We start from the raw sequence: 15,696 nt of genomic DNA, 5'->3' as shown, positions 1-15,696 counted from the left end.
TTTGAGACTTAGAAACAGATGAGTTTCCTCCTGAGACTATAGACAAAAAAGGAAAATTCCAGTTAGCATGGTTATTTGGTATTAGACTGTGTAAAACTGGTTTACTGGATGCACATGTAGTTGTTTTTTTTTTTAAGAAGCAAATCGTTCCCATAATAAATTTGGGGATTTCATTTGTATATTATAAAATAGTTCATGTTTATTACAGAAATTTGGAAAATGAAAAAAAGTAAAAAGAAGACAATGAAATCACACATAATTCCATTATTTAGGGATAACAGCTATGTATACTTTGAGGTATACTTTTCTGATCTATTTTATTTTTCCTTTTCTAATACTTTTGGGGAAAATATGGCACATCCTTTCTTTACTATGCTACTGTTTAATATTAATTTAAATTTATTTTTCTCTGATTATCAATGACAAGAATGAAATAGCGTCTGTTGTTTTTCTTTTATATAAGACATGACATTTAGTACATTATTGCTTACTTTCTACTTCTTTCAGCCATTTCCAGCTTTGGCTTATTTAATTGGGAATTTTGGGCTTAAATTATTACTACTAATAATATATATCTTCTCTTTCAATAATTATTTTGATATTTACATGAAGTTTTATAGCTACATTAGCAATAATTATTTAGATTTACTTGTATTTAACTGGTCACATAACACCATATACTTATACCGTGTCTTCCCCATTCTTAAGTCATTTGTTTTACTTCATCTGCTAATTGATTGGTATTCTTCTTTGGGTAATTTTTTGGGGCAGGGCATGTAGGTAGTTGACTTTCCGAGGTCTAGAATCGATCATGCCTTTGCGAGCATTAAGTTGGCTGAATGTTGGAATTATTGGCTCATAAACATTTCTCCTAAAAATTATGTCAATGCTGTCCAACAATTCTTTTGTTTCATGTCATAGAAGAGAAATCTAAAGGCACACTGATACATATTCATTTGTAGTAATTTGCCTGGAAGCTTACATATTTTGTTTTCTTTATCCTTGAAAATAAAAAAAATTCATTAGGGCACATCCATTGGTGTAAGTGATAAATGTTGCTTGGTACTTAATGACCCTTTCCCATCTCTTGTCGATAGTAATTTAAGGTCACCCTGTTTGGTAGCAGGGTCACAACTAATGGATGTAAGTGTCTGCAATCCAGGAAAAGCCTGAGCTTTTTGAATACATCATTGAAAACCAGTTAACTGTGCTGGAAGGAGCAAGTCTGTGGTGGCAGCTCAGCAAATGGTCAACTGCATGACCTTGGATGTGTTGCCTGATTTCTCCCCAAGCCTCCGTTTCCTGCTCTGTAAATGGGGGCTGGAAAACCTCCTCGCAGATGTGTTGTGAAGAATACGCAAGGCAGAATGCCGGCCCACCATAAAGCATATCTACTCTTCTGGAATATGAGAAGACTGATTCTTCCCCAAGCCAAGACCACAGAAATCTGGTTCACGAACAAGTCAGATTCTGTCTTGGGAGCCAGAGCTGCTCTTCTTACTACCTGGAAAGGGTCTTGGAGAAGTGGCTCCATCCTTGACAGATGAAAATATTCTAGGGAGGCAGGGTGTCTGCCAAGGGGGAGAAGAAACCATCAGCTCAAACCCAGTTCCAGGAGTGTGACCTCTAGCCATGGGAGGAGGGCAGGGAAGAGAAAAGCTGCTTCTCTCTTGGTCACGGACACAGGCCTCTCAGCCTTGTCTGGGGCACTCCTGTTGTCCTTGTCCCTTTCACGGTGACCCCGAATTGTGGACATGGTGTCAGTGGAGCTCAGGAGATCATTAAGCCTTGCCACTTAAAGAGTATAGGCCACAGGCCGGCAGCTTCAGCATCACCCAGGGGAGTGGCAGAAATGCAGGATCTCAGGTTTCACCCTGGAGTCACTGAATCAGAATTTACATTTTAACAAGGCCCCCAGGGGATGCACGAGCCTGTCAAAGTTGTAGGAGTTCTAGTCTGGACCACAAAGTTGGTCACAACTGAAGTTGTAGATGGCTTCTTGGTCACTAACCAGTGGTTCTATTTTCATGCCTTTTTAAAATTGCAATGAAAGCACAGCAGAAATGTAGGATACATCCAGTGGTTTCCCATGCAGCCCATTCCACAGGAGTGGGGAAGGGCCTGATTCTCCTTCCCGGGGCCATCTTAACCTGCTTCTCTGCCCTTAGCACTCAGCCAGCATTACTGGATCATTCTTCTCAGAACATGTTCTCAGCCTCTCTGCTTGACCACAGAAATGAGGACACAACTGCTGAGAGCCACAATCATACCATCCCTGGCTTTTGTGGCTTCCCCCCACCCCTACTTCAAGGGGATCAAGCTGTGACCATGGGTATGGTCACAAAGCAGAAACTGGCATTCACTGGAGGTGTTCTGTGGCCCCAGTCTTGACCTCCCTCTGGGCTCCAGTAGCTGTCACCCTGTGAATGGACGTCCCCAGCTCTGGCCAGAGCCAGAGCCAGAGCTGGAGTAAACTTGGGGTGGTAACTCTAAGACTTCACTTTGGCGTCTGGGACCCCAACATCCTCAAGGATGTTCTGAGCTCTGTGGTCTCCAAGCTCGTAAGGCACAAGCTCGCCTGGTGGTCCAACCTGAATTCCCAGAGGTGAAACCGAATGTGGCTGGAGCGAGGGGCCTGAGCACATTCCGGGGTTCTGGGCAGGTCCCCACACGTCCTTCTTCACCAGCGGCACGTGTTTGGAGACATGCCTGGCTTGTCCACTCTTGTATCTGTAGTGCTCACCAGAATGTCTGGCACTTGACACATATTTGAACCTAAATCTGGTGCAACAAAGACCCTGCATAGTCCCAGATGGGGACAGTGCAGGCTGAGTTTAGTGAGAAATAAAGCCAATTCCCAAATTATTAGTCATGGCCTTATACCAGAGGAGCATCATTCCTTTCTGCTTATAGGCAGTTGCTTCTCTCTTCCATCCATGAGGATGAAAATATCCTCATGGCTTTGGTGGGCCATTTGGTGGAGGGAAGAGAGGCCACCTCGGCATAGTCTTCCCAGGAAGAGTGAGCTTAGAATGCACTGCAGCAAATCAAGTGTGCAGAATGGGAAGACTTCAGGGCCACCCAGGGAGGGTGAGGGTGGCCTGGGGGCGGGGGACGTGGGAGAGGAGCTGGGGTGACAGGACCAGTTCCAGGGAACTAGAGGACCCAGGGGCAGAGCAAGACCCTGAGGGTCTGAAGAGGAAGATCAGGCTCAGGTCAGGACTGTGTAATATTCACTTAGAGCTCCAGCCCATCACTCCTGAGCCTGCGACAAAGTGGGCCAAGTGCCACAGTCTTGTGATAGGGTGTCTTGTGGACCGGGAGCTGCATTTGACACTGGGGTGGAAGAGAGAGAAAGAGGCCGAGAAAAGAGAGGGGTCCAGGAAAGCAAGCTGCTGAGCACAGGAAGTCCACATCTGACAATTCTCTGAGGCCCGGCCTGGTGAGCAGAATGCAAGGCCCCATCGGGAACCTCCAGAAACCCTGACATGGATGCCAGATGGTTCCTGAATGTGGGAGGGGGCTGTGAGCCAGGAAGCACTGGACTGAAAGGAAGGAGGGTAGAAGATTAGAGACCACTGGTTACCGTCACATGGCTTACATAAGACTTTGCCCCATTGACGGAGCCACCTCTGGCTTTGGGGCAAGGAAATCTTTAGTCTGGGGAAGCTACCAGCACATGACTGAGTTTTAGTCACAATGTTGTAAAACCTCCCTGGAGATTCCTGGAGGAAAGTGAAAACTGTCACTACAAAATGACAAATGAACCAAAATAACCAGGGTTGGATGACCTCCACTAGTCATGGAGCTGCTTCCCATAACAAAGCCCTCCCCGCATCAGAGACAGATGTCCCTGTTACCCCATAGGCCTTCTGGAGGGGAAGTCCCCCCCACCCCGAGGAGAAGGGGGCTTTTCAAAGAAACCCACCTGAGTTGGGCACTGTGGTTCTATGGAAAAAGAGGAATATTCACGGTGGTGAAGTGAGGAAAAGTAAATGATCTTAGTACTTGGAGAGAACTATTTTGGAGAAAAATTATACTTAAAAAACCAGATGGTCCCTTTGTTTCCAGTAGTTGCCTATAAATTCTCTAGTTTTCTGTTCTGCAGAATTGAAATTGACATTTTTTTTTATCATGAGTCAGTTGACAAGAAAATTGAGAAAACAAAACAAAGGGTGCCAGGTTTGGGTTTTTGTGGGTTTTTTTCTCTTTCTTTCTAAACAAGTAAGTCCAGCAGTTCAGATAAGCTTTGGAAGGAAGGAAGGAAGGAAGGAAGGAAGGAAGGAAGGAAGGAAGGAAGGAAGGAAGGAAGGAAGGAAGGAAGGAAGAGAAAAGAAACGAGAAGCATGTCAATGGTCTGTTTTTGGAAACCCCCAGTTGCCTTTCTGAAGTCGCTATGCAGCTTTGTGGACACACACTTTCTCCAGCTGCAGCACATCTGGAATTCTGAAGTTGTACCTCTGGTGCTCCAAGCAAAATAGCAAAAAACCACCTTTGGTTTTCTGACCCATGTGGTTTCATAGCCTTTTCCAGACTTGAGCTGTGGAAAATTGCTGCTCTTGGCTTGAAAGTCACAGTTTAGCAAGTGGTATGTTTCAGGGGAACTGGTGGGCCTGAAGATTAATTTGTATTTGCTGCCTCCTGGGGTTCCCAATCAGCCACTTGGCTCCCAGAAGCCACCAGTCTGAGTGTTGCAATGCACACGAGGCGGGAGCAGGAATGCAGCACAAATGTCACCAGGGAGAACAGCCTCACCATCTGCATGTCTTCTGGTTTGTGCATTTCCCCCCAAATCACCATCACGTATACAAAAAGAGTGATGGGGGACAGTTGCGTCTTCCACCAACCACAAAATGCCTCCTGTCCTGGGGATCCAGAGGGGGTGGCACCTGGTATGGCTTTGTCTGACTTCTTCTCCCAGCCACATGACCCACCTGAGATGCTTCGTGCCAGGTCTGCTGATCAGCGTGAAAAAAAGAGGCTGCAGTGACCAGAGGGAATCCGCTGACCAACTAATGGAGCTTCTTTTCCCAAACACAGTATAGTACATATGGGAGAAAGGTCGCTGGGCTCTAAATGTAGTGAAATGGCTCAGTAAATAGTCTCTTTTCCACTCCTAAGGAGCAGTGAGTCCCAAAGGATGTTGAATTTCCCATATGTGACTTTTAGAGATGGGGTAGAATTTGGGGTGGGGAGAGTAATGCACCGATATAAGTAAATAGATAGATATAGAGATACTGTCTGTCTTTGTTCTAATGTATAGTCACCCACGGCATTTTGCTGACCACTAAAAGTGCTTGGGGGAATGGATTTCCTTTGATGCAAAGAGGCAAATGAAAATGAGAAAAGTAAATGGTACCCCAGGCCCAAGCTTCGCATGGTGCTCACGTTGTGCATTAGTACAGATTCCAGCCCACAGCCCCCGAGAAAGCCTGCCTGAGTTTGCCTACTGTGAACTCCCACAGCATCCACCATCTGTAGCCCTCATTTTGCATGGTACATTTAGTAGGTACATTGCTGACTCTAAAAAAAAATAGTAATTATTATAACCTTCCCAGGTATCCTTTCCATTTCTCTCAGTTCTCCTACAAGGGCCTAGAGGGCAGACCTGTGCTCATTGTATCCCCAGCATCAAGTTCAGGGCCCTCCCTATAGGAGGTCTCAGAATAATTTAATCATGCAGAAAGCATCACATACATCAGACATACAGGCCATCCCAGCAAGGACAAGTATCCTGCAGTAGGAAATGACAAAGACAGCAGTTCAATGCAGAAAACACTTGCTCATGTCTTCTTGGGGTCATGGTTAAAAGTGACTTAACAGAGAAAGAGCTCCTAGTTTCAGAGGTAAATGCCATCATGCTGGGCACCTGGCCATCTTCAACGTGAACTGTAGGCACAGATAGAGGGAGTGGAGAGAATCTGAGAAGCCGTAGGTTTGGATGCTTCAAAAGCATAGCCTAGCCACAGGTCATGGAAAGAGAAAGCTTGGTATGCTGACGTCAGCCGTTAGATATGCAGGAAAATGACAGGAATTTTGAGAGCCAGTTGTTAAATCATCGGTAACCAGAAATCGGCTGTAGTGAGAGTATTTACAGCATGGAAACAGGCAAACACCACAAATCAGTCTCCTCCCATGCCACCTCATTGTGGAGAGCTGGTTTACCAGAACACTACAGTTAGCCTCTGACCATCTGTGGGCGGGCAAGAGTAATCTTTTCGAGCAAAAGTTTCAAGGCAACTGTGACCTTAACTGGCCTTAATTGCACAAAGCACCAGCCTCTGCCAACAGCAGGGTTTGGTCCCAGGAGCAAAGAATGGATGTTACCTGTAGCTGAGAATGTCTGGTCACTTCTGGGTCTTGTCAGTTACATCTGCCCACCAGATACCACTTACAGTTCTAGCTTTTCTTACAAAGGACTACAATATACACATGTATGTATTATGCATTTTTGAATTTGTAAATTTCTCTGATTATGGACTCTCAGAGCACTGCGTAAGAATTAAATCAAGCATTGCTCCCAATAGTGGTCCCCCACCATGAAAGAAACAGAACCAGGCATAACTATAGATGGTCTGAGTATCCATGCATGACACTTCCTTCTTGGATTTTTGCTGCCTTTTATTTGCACTTCTCTCTTTATAATGTTTCCCTGGTTGACCTTATCTGGTCCTGTGGCATTAATATTCTCATAGACAGATAGCACCCAAATCCAGCAATAATTTCTCCCTTCAGCTCCAGACTCATATCCAGATTCTTCCTTGACAAGTCCACCAGGATATTTAATAGTGGTTCAAAACTTTCAAAAAGTAAAATTGGCTCATGTCCCTCCCCTGCTTCCAGTGGCTTCTCATTTCATACCAAATCCAAATCTGTAACATGGACTGACTGACATCCCCAACTCATCGCTTCTTTGTCCTCCTCTCTCACTGCTGGTCTGTTTGCTGCCTCTCAAACATGGCAGACAGGCTCCAACTTAGGATAATTTGCTATTCCATTTTCCTGGAAAACTCCTTCACCAGGCGTCCTCATGATTTCCTCCCTTACCTCCTCCAAGTCTTTTCCAAAGGCCCCTTATTAAAGAGGTCTTCCTGACCACCTTATTTTGAATTACAACCTCCCTTTATACTCCCTATACCCTCCCTTATCCACACCTCCTATAACCTCATAACATCTTACTGGCTTTCCTGTTTATTGTTTATTCCTCCCACGAGAATGTAAGCTGCCAGAGGGCAGGGATTTTAGTCCAGTTTGTTCACTGTTGTATCCCTAAGACTGTGGTCAGCATGGAATAGGGACTCAGTAAATACCTGTTGAATCATAAACGAGAACCATGGTTTCTGTCCTCAGACCACTTCCTCCTCTCCCAATCTTTTGCTCTGCCTATGGGCCCACCATGTCACTCAGTAGCTCAGAATAAAACCCTGAGCTACCCTTATCTTTTACATCCAACCCATTGGCAAGTGCTGAAAGCTCTCCCATTTAAATATATCCTGAATCTGACCACCTGCCTCTCCTCTGGCCGATTGTACGATTGTGATTGTAGAACAGGACAATTGTAATCACTTCCTACCTGGTCTTCTTGCTTCCAAGCTCCCAAATCCCTCACGCCCACCCCTCCACACGCACACACTGCCAGAGCAGTATGTATAAAACATGACTCCTCAGGTGCAAACCTCCCAAAGGCTTCTCACCACATTTAAAATGAAATCCATGCTACCTGCCCTGGCCACTGCTGATTCCTCCAGACTCCTCTCTGACATGTTCCCACCATTCTCTATCCTTCAACAGTAGCCATCAAGTGCCCGCTCTGTGACAGGGCTGTCCAAGGTGTTTGGGACACACCAGGAGACAAAATGGAGAAGTATCTGTGCTCTTGTGGAGCCTCCATTCTACTGATGGGAAGCAAACACGATAATAATCAGTAACGTCGTGCATACAAAGGTAATGAGTGCCACGGGAAATAGAAATGAGGGGGAATTGGAAGTGTGTGTATGGGCCAGCAAGAGCAGTATTAAACAGGTCTGCACTGAGGAGGCAAGGCAGGAGCCAAAATGGGGGAGGTGAGCCACCCTGGTCATCTAGCTATTCTGAGAACAAGCTGGACTCGGCTTGTATTGTGTCAACTCCGCTAAGCTGGAACTCTACTTCTTAGAATTCCTCTCCAGGCACAGCTCCAGGTTAGCATGGGCCACAATCGTGTACGAGACGTGGAAGGCAGAAATGGAGGCGCAGCATCATTCTGTCCTGCTAGGAAGGCCAACGCTGGGCTCCAGGTGCTGGGCCAGCTCGCCCACATGGAGGCCTGTCTGCTGGCCGGTTTGGTTGGACAGCAGCTGAGCCATGGCACCTGCAGTCCCCGCAGGATCCTGCCCAGGGCACACTTAGCCCAATGACAAAGGGCACCAAGGCCGGAGGCTTGAAGGCGGTGAGAGCCCAGTCAGGTGCCAACTCCCAGCATGTCCCTCCTTCCCTCACTCCTTGGCCTGCTCTGCGGACTTCCAATGGAGCACGGGTGCAGAAACAGCCTCATGTCTAAGACAAGTTAACCAGCTCCCACAGTTCTGGGAGGCCAAATGCCTAAATAACTAACTAAATACATTCTTATAGGATTTATTACAGGGATAATATATTATATCCATAATGGCTAGCTCCTTATCATTTAATCTGTGTTCATATGTCACCGTCCTATACAAATCTTTTTTTTTTTTTTTTGAGAAAGAGAATGAGTGGTGGGTGGGGGAGGAGAGGGAGAGAGAGAGAACCTTAATCAGACTCTGTGCTCAGTGCAGAGCCCAATGCAGGGCTCGATCTCACCACCCTGAGATCATGACCTGAGCCAAAACCAAGAGTCAGATGCTTAACCCACTGAGCCACCCAGGCCCCCCAATATCCTGTACAAATCTTAGCTAAATATCTATGATAGAAGTTTCTGCAGTTATTCCATATCCCCCCACCTATTTTTTTTTCTTTTATGGTATATATTGCTCTCTGAAGTTATTTATTTTTTTAAATTTGATTACTTGTTTACCAGAGCCTATCCTATTTCTTGCTCTGTCTTCAGTGCCTAAAACACAGACCGCACATGGTAGGAATTCAAAAAAATAATGACTGAATAAATGTATCTGATGTCTTATTTTTGGTGTCTGTCAACAGATTTCTGAATACCAAAACAAGCTAAATGCTTTCAACTACAAGCATTCTGAATGCAAATCTCACAGGGGCTTGATGGGAAATCTCCAGCATTTATACATAAAGTCTATAATTACAAATGAAAAGGCAAAGCATTTTATTGATTACATTAGTCAAAATTATTTTGCCAACAAACAAATTTTAAGCACAACCAAACCAAAAACAAACCTTTTTTTTTTTTTTTGTACTATCCATTCCACAAAAAAAGTTCCCTGTGGTTCATAGGGCTAAATATTAAAATAGTCACAAAGACAATGTCTTCAGTTAATAAATTATATTCAAGCTTAAGGGGTGAGAGCAAATGTTCAAGTTTGCTTTCTTTTTCTTTTTCTTTTTTTTAATTCGTTTTTTTTTTTTACTTTTTAAATTTAAATTCAGTTAGCCAACATTTAGTACATCATTAGTTTTTAATGTAGTGTTCAATGATTCATTAGTTGCATATAACACCCAGTGCTCATCACGTCGCGTGCCCTCTGCTAAAGGTTTTCCCTGGCAAGAAAATACAGAGTTAGAAGATTTTAAACATTAAACTAAGAAAAATCGTTAAAACGAATGACTTTGTTTTACATTTTAACCATTTCAAACCAAAGATACTTGTGAGTCAAAACTTCTTCTGCTAATTCGGTGATGGAATAGTGGTCCTAATTATTGCCAATATCCCATCTTAATTGTCATTAATTACTCCTTCAGGACATTAGACTGATGTTTGCTCATTACTTTTGTTTTCTTTACAGTCTCTACTCTTAGCATCCCACCTGGCTGTAGATCTTTGGCACCAAAAGCCCCATTTCAAAGAACTCAGTGCTGCGACGCCTGGGTGGCTCAGTTAGTTAAGTGTCTGCCTTCTGCTCAGGTCATGATCCCAGGGTCCTGGGATCGAGTTCCGCATGGGGTTTCCTGCTCAGTGGGGAGCCTGTTTCTCCCTCATCCCGCTCCCCAGCTTTGCTCATAATCTCTCTTGCTATCTCTCTCTTTCTCAAATAATACAATCTTTAAAAACAAAAAACAAAACACCTCAGTGCTTTCTTACTGGGGCGAATCCTGGCATAACTTTATTTCCCTTCTCAACCTATTTTCATGTTAATTCATGCATTGAACTAACATGTATTGATCATCTATTGCATTCCAGAGGCTGTTTTGGTTTCAAGGTCATTGTCTTCAAAGAGTTCCTTCCTTTTCTGGCCCATAAATGTTACACCATTGACCTGAAGCAACAAGTCTAGCCCTTCCTTGTTTTCCCAGCCATTCTCTCTGAGACCATTTGGGGTGTAACACTTCCTGCTGCTTTCCTACAATTCTCCACCACGGATTTCTATTTGTCCTCGGGTAAGTGCTCTTCCTTCCCATTTTTGTTCCTGCCCTTTTAAAGTCTGAGAACATCAGAGGATTTCCTGTGCGGCCTCTGGTTTTACTAGCCCCATTCCCTTTTCTTCTGCAGGAGGATCACTTGCAATTGCAGGCTCAGAGTGACATCCCAGCCCTCTGGAGACATCATTCATTTGAAAATCTCTGACCAGGACATCTGGCCTATCTCTCCTCCGATCTTTGGGGAAATCTGCTTCCCTAAAGTCTAGATTGTGTGCTTAGCTGCAAAACTTTCCTCATTCTTGGGTATCATGAGCTCCAAAATGGATTCTGGGTCCAGGCAGCCATGGACTTGAATCTTGGCACTCCCACTTATTGGCAATGTCACCTCACCAAGTCAGGGAACCTGCTTGTACCGAAGTCTCCTGATCTGTACAGAGGAGGGCTATTCTGAAGACTGTGTTTTCCAAAGATGGCCACACCAATAAATATACATGTGTGCCCCATCCCGTACGCTTTTCTTACAATGGGATGTAGAAACCTTCCTATCTGGGCAGGCAGAATGCTATGCAACTTCTGAGAGTAAGGCAGGCAAGGCAACACAAGACGCGCACTTTTGGAATAGGGTTCCCAGATTTCGCAAGTGGAAGTATAGGACACCCAGCTAAATTTGAATTTCAGAAAAACAACAAATAATTTTTTAGTGTCAGTATGTCCCAAATACTGCACAGGGCATACTAATACTAATAAAGCTTATTTGTTGTTTCTCTGAAATTTGAATTTGAACTGAGTGTCCTATATTTTATATGCGGGGTCCCCTGGGGAGCCCAGAACCACCACGTAAGAAGTTTGACTCTCCTAAAGCTACTAGGTCTTCCAGTTGCTCAGTGTTTGAGCGTTCCCAAACCAGGCATCAGACATGTGTACAAAGAAGCCTTAGGATTATTCCTGCCTCAGCTACAGTCTGCCAGCAAACATGAACATACCCCAAGCCAGAACTCCTAGATGAACGCAATCAACCCTCAGAACCATAAAGGATGATAATAGATGATTATTATTGGTTTTAAGCTATTAAATTAGGGGGCAATTTGTTACACAGCAATAGATAACTAATATAATTAACTACTTCATAGGACTTTTGCACTGTTTATAGAAGTAAGGCCCTTAGCATAGCCCCTGGGACAAATATAATTCTCCCTTTTTCCCCCCAGCCCACACATAAAATCATTGATATACATGAGTGATGCCCCATGGTCTTTTTTCTCCAAGATTACTTTTATTTCCACAGAACTAATTTCTCTTTATTAGCTAGAACTGGATCCTGAGGGTATGGGTTGTTTCCCCATGTTCTCAAATCTCTGGGAGATTAAACTGATAGCAAAGTAAGAAATGTCAGGCACTCTATTCTAGCTGTGAGACCCCCCTAGCGGAAGTCCCCACGCTGTGCATCATGCTCATGGCCCTTTGCCAATTCTGTGATCAGCTTTGGCAATCTCTTTATCTATCCATAATATGGTCCTACAAAAACCACTTCTGTTTTCTTTTTATCCTTACACAAAGACTCTGAGATCCTTCTACCCACACCTTCATCAATTTCTATGAAGATGTTCACAAGTTATTATTATTTGTATGTTGGCTTGTTTTCATGTTTCTTCTCCTATTGTGTACTGACATCAATATGTCATGATTGTTACAGTCCCTGATGATCCAGTCCCTCCAGTGTCCTACAGATTGCTACCTACCCCATCCCACTTCAGTCAGGTCAATGACCCAATCGTACCCATTCCTCTCTCAATGTAGACTTAGACATGCTGATTATCATTCAAAGTAGAGGCACAGGATCTTATGGTAGGCTGCATAATAGCTCCCTACTCACCCAGAGATGTGCATGTTTTAATCCTTAGAACCTTTGAAATGTTACCTTACATGGCAAAAGGGACTTTGCAGGCATGACTAAGTTAAGGACCTTGAGATGGAGAGATTATATTGAATTATCTAAGGGAGCCCAAGGTAATCACAAGGGTCCTTATAAAAGGGAGGCAAGAGAGTCAGAGAGAGATGGAGATGTGTTGATGAAAGCAGAGGTCAGCATGATGTGAGGCCATGAGCCAAGGACTGCAGTGGCCTCTAGAAGCTGGCAAAGTCAGAGAAATGGATTCTCCCTTGAGCCTCCAGAGGGAATGCAGCTCTGTGAACACCATGATATTAAGCCCACTGAGGCTGATTTTGGACTTCTGACCTTCAGAACCCTAATAAATTGGTGTTGTTTGCAGCCACTGAGTTTGTGGTAGTTTGTTGCAGCAATAGAAAACTAATGCAGACCTCCATGAGTCTTATGAAATTACCCTTAGGTGGAGGGACCTGTTCAACCAGAAGGATCAGTCACATGTTTTAAGTGTATTTGTTTTATAATTATGACTGCATCTTCTTTCTTAAAGAGTTCGAGATGACACATTGAGAAATAGCCTCTCAGGGCGCCTGGGTGGCTCAGTTGGTTAAGCGACTGCCTTCGGCTCAGGTCATGATCCCGGAGTCCCGGGATCGAGTCCCGCATCCGGCTCCCTGCTCGGCAGGGAGCCTGCTTCTGCCTCTGACCCTCCCCCCCTCTCATGTGCTCTCTCTCTCTCGTTCTCTCTGTCTAAAAATTAAAAAAAAAAAAAAATCTTAAAAAAAAAAAAAAAGAAATAGCCTCTCTATTTTTATTTGATCCAAATGAGCTATAGTTTGGGAGAAAAAAAAAAAAAGAACAACAACTTATGTGTGAGGATGGAGTACATTTAGAAAGAGGAAAAGAAACAGAATTCAATCCCATGTGTCTGCAGTTGCAGGTCTCTTACATTCGGGATTAAATCTGCCTCTGGTTTATAGTGAGAAAGACACAAGACAATCACTTGTCATAGACACTGCTGGCTTTCACCAAACCCACGTCCTCTTCTTTCCAGGCACTAGCTAGACAGCATTTCCCAACCCGCTTGCAGTGGGCGTGGCCTGGGACTGAGGTCTTGCCAATGGGATGTGAACGGATGATGTATGCCACACCCAAGCTTGTCCTTCCCCAGAGCTTCCATGCATGTTTTTCTATGTTCTTTACCCTTCCATTGGCTTGATGCAGATCATCACAACCTTGAAAGCCACGTGTTGGATATAACCACAAAATGGAAGGATCCTGGGTCCCTGAATCACTGCTTGGAGAAGGATTACCAACCCATCAGGAACATCTGTTTTGGACTTGAAGTGAGTAAGAAGTTAACTTCTACTGTTTGGAGCAATTATTCATCTTGGAGTTGTTTATCATTGCAGCTAGCATTACTTTAAGGTAACACACAATGCAAATCCCAAATATTTGGGGTAAGCACAGCCTGTTTTGCAGACAGGTACGCCATAGGATCAATGCATCAGTAAGAAGCTGATTGGGGCTTACGTTTCACTGTGAACATAGCAGGTTTTATAAACATGCCTTGAAGAATGGTTCTTTGTAGGTTTTCCTGGCTCAGCCCAATCAAAGCCACTGCTGATGCAACAAACCCTTCTCTTGATGCATTACATAACTTGTATTAACAAAAACAGCATGGTTTTAATATTTTCACTGTGGTCTAAATCTGAATGAGGAAATCATTTAATACCCTTGACTTTGTCAAAACACAGATCTCTGGACACAGCCATCTGAACATTCTTTAGTGTCTAAGAGAAATGCCAACCCCACAAGTGTATACTTGTCTCGGGACCTAAGATGAGGGTGACCAACCACTCCAGTTTGCCTGAAACTGTGGGGATTCCTAAGATGTGAGACTTTGGGTTTTAAAACCGGGACAGTCCCAGGAAAACTGGGAAAAGTTGGTCATCCTACAGATACTGTTCTGCTAGAAACAAGTCTACATATATGGTTGGAAATCCAGAAGTGAACAATGAAAAGGCACTTTTTCCCTCCTTCTACCAGGAAAGGCATACTCTCCATTTAGGAAACGATATATTTCCTTAAGGCACCACGGACCAGGAAAATCCCAGAGTCTCTGATTGATCCAGTGATTGTGCCCATGCCTCGCAAAGGCCAAGGGCCAAGGCTGAAGTCAGATGGCTGGGCATGTGTCTTCAGCTTCTGGTGTATTCTCTCCCTTGCACAGTAGGGCAGGGAGTGAGAACAGTTCTAAGGCAGAAAGATAATACTACATGGGGAAGGTGGGTGCAGATGGCAGCAGGAGGAACTCTAACAGGAGGCAACAGCTGGGGTAGAGAGTGCAGGGGAAGAGTACGGCGCCAGGCAGTGCCACCATCTGCTCATCTGCCCTAGGATTTCTTTGGTCGCCCAGCTAACTCACAAACACTTGCCATTGGATTAGCTCACGTGGTGGTTCCTGGGATGCTGGGCTATTAATTCATCTGTGCGGTTCCCAACCCACAGTGCAGCCCACCTCACCTCAGGGACTTTGAGACTCATCCCTTTGACACTAACTTACGGGAGTAGAAGTTAACTGTTACCCTAATGAAAATCAGGTCAGGCAACATGAGGGAATGCAACTCCTAGTCTTCTGCCGCTGTCACCATTTTGGTCATGTCCCATACTCTCTATACTATTAACTCCGGCAGATTCTTTCTTTGTATTGCTTCACTTTTTAAACTCAAATAATTCTATTTTAAAAGAAAATCGTGTTTCACCAACCCACATGGAAAACCAGTAGCCCTTGACAAAAGCATAATTAATCACAGAAAATCAAGTACAATGAAAGCAAAGCAGTGTTTTTCAATTCCTACTTGACATAATTTCAGATGGAGAGCTACAAGTCTGAGACCTGCTCTCTCTTGACTAAAAAGGGACATTAACAGAAGTTAGAGAATTGCTATAGACGTACTCGCACCATCCTGAGGCTTTCTCCCTAGTCAACTGAAAGAGAATGGGAGAAGAATACACTGTTCCCACTCTGGGATTCGCTGTTACTTAACCCTGTGTTCTGTATCACCAAAACTCATCTCACAAACAATCCTGGTGAATTTGATTTCCCTTTAAATGAATTATCTTAAATGGTCCTCCACACAGCCTGAGATTCCAAATCCTTCTCTCCCTAGTAAGCGTACCTTCCCACTGAACAAGATAGGAATCCCACACCTTTTCCTCTCGGCTCTGTCCACACCCCAGCTCTCAACTGCCAATCTTGCCTCTTTCATGCTTTAGAAAAGAATAGTGCCACAGCAACTTCTTTCAAG

General features: G+C 44.2%; 2 long non-coding RNA genes across 3 annotated transcripts in view; one reads left to right on the top strand and one right to left on the bottom strand.

The window, feature by feature from the left end:
* LOC115938655 (uncharacterized) overlaps positions 1 to 15,696 on the bottom strand; it is a 116,050-nt gene that overhangs the window by 63,183 nt on the left and 37,171 nt on the right. The window lies entirely within an intron of this gene.
* The window catches only part of LOC145722139 (uncharacterized), an 18,227-nt gene continuing 16,106 nt past the window's right edge, over positions 13,576 to 15,696 (top strand). The window contains exon 1 of the long non-coding RNA XR_014146192.1: positions 13,576 to 13,731. This is a non-coding gene — a long non-coding RNA (uncharacterized LOC145722139). The remainder of the gene's footprint in view (positions 13,732 to 15,696) is intronic.

The sequence above is a fragment of the Leptonychotes weddellii genome, chromosome 6 (genome assembly GCF_054177405.1).
Source record: "Leptonychotes weddellii isolate Sample4059 chromosome 6, ASM5417740v2, whole genome shotgun sequence".
Classification (NCBI taxonomy): domain Eukaryota; kingdom Metazoa; phylum Chordata; class Mammalia; order Carnivora; family Phocidae; genus Leptonychotes; species Leptonychotes weddellii.
Note: the sequence above shows the minus strand (reverse complement) of the source record. Positions and strands in the feature narration are given on the sequence as shown.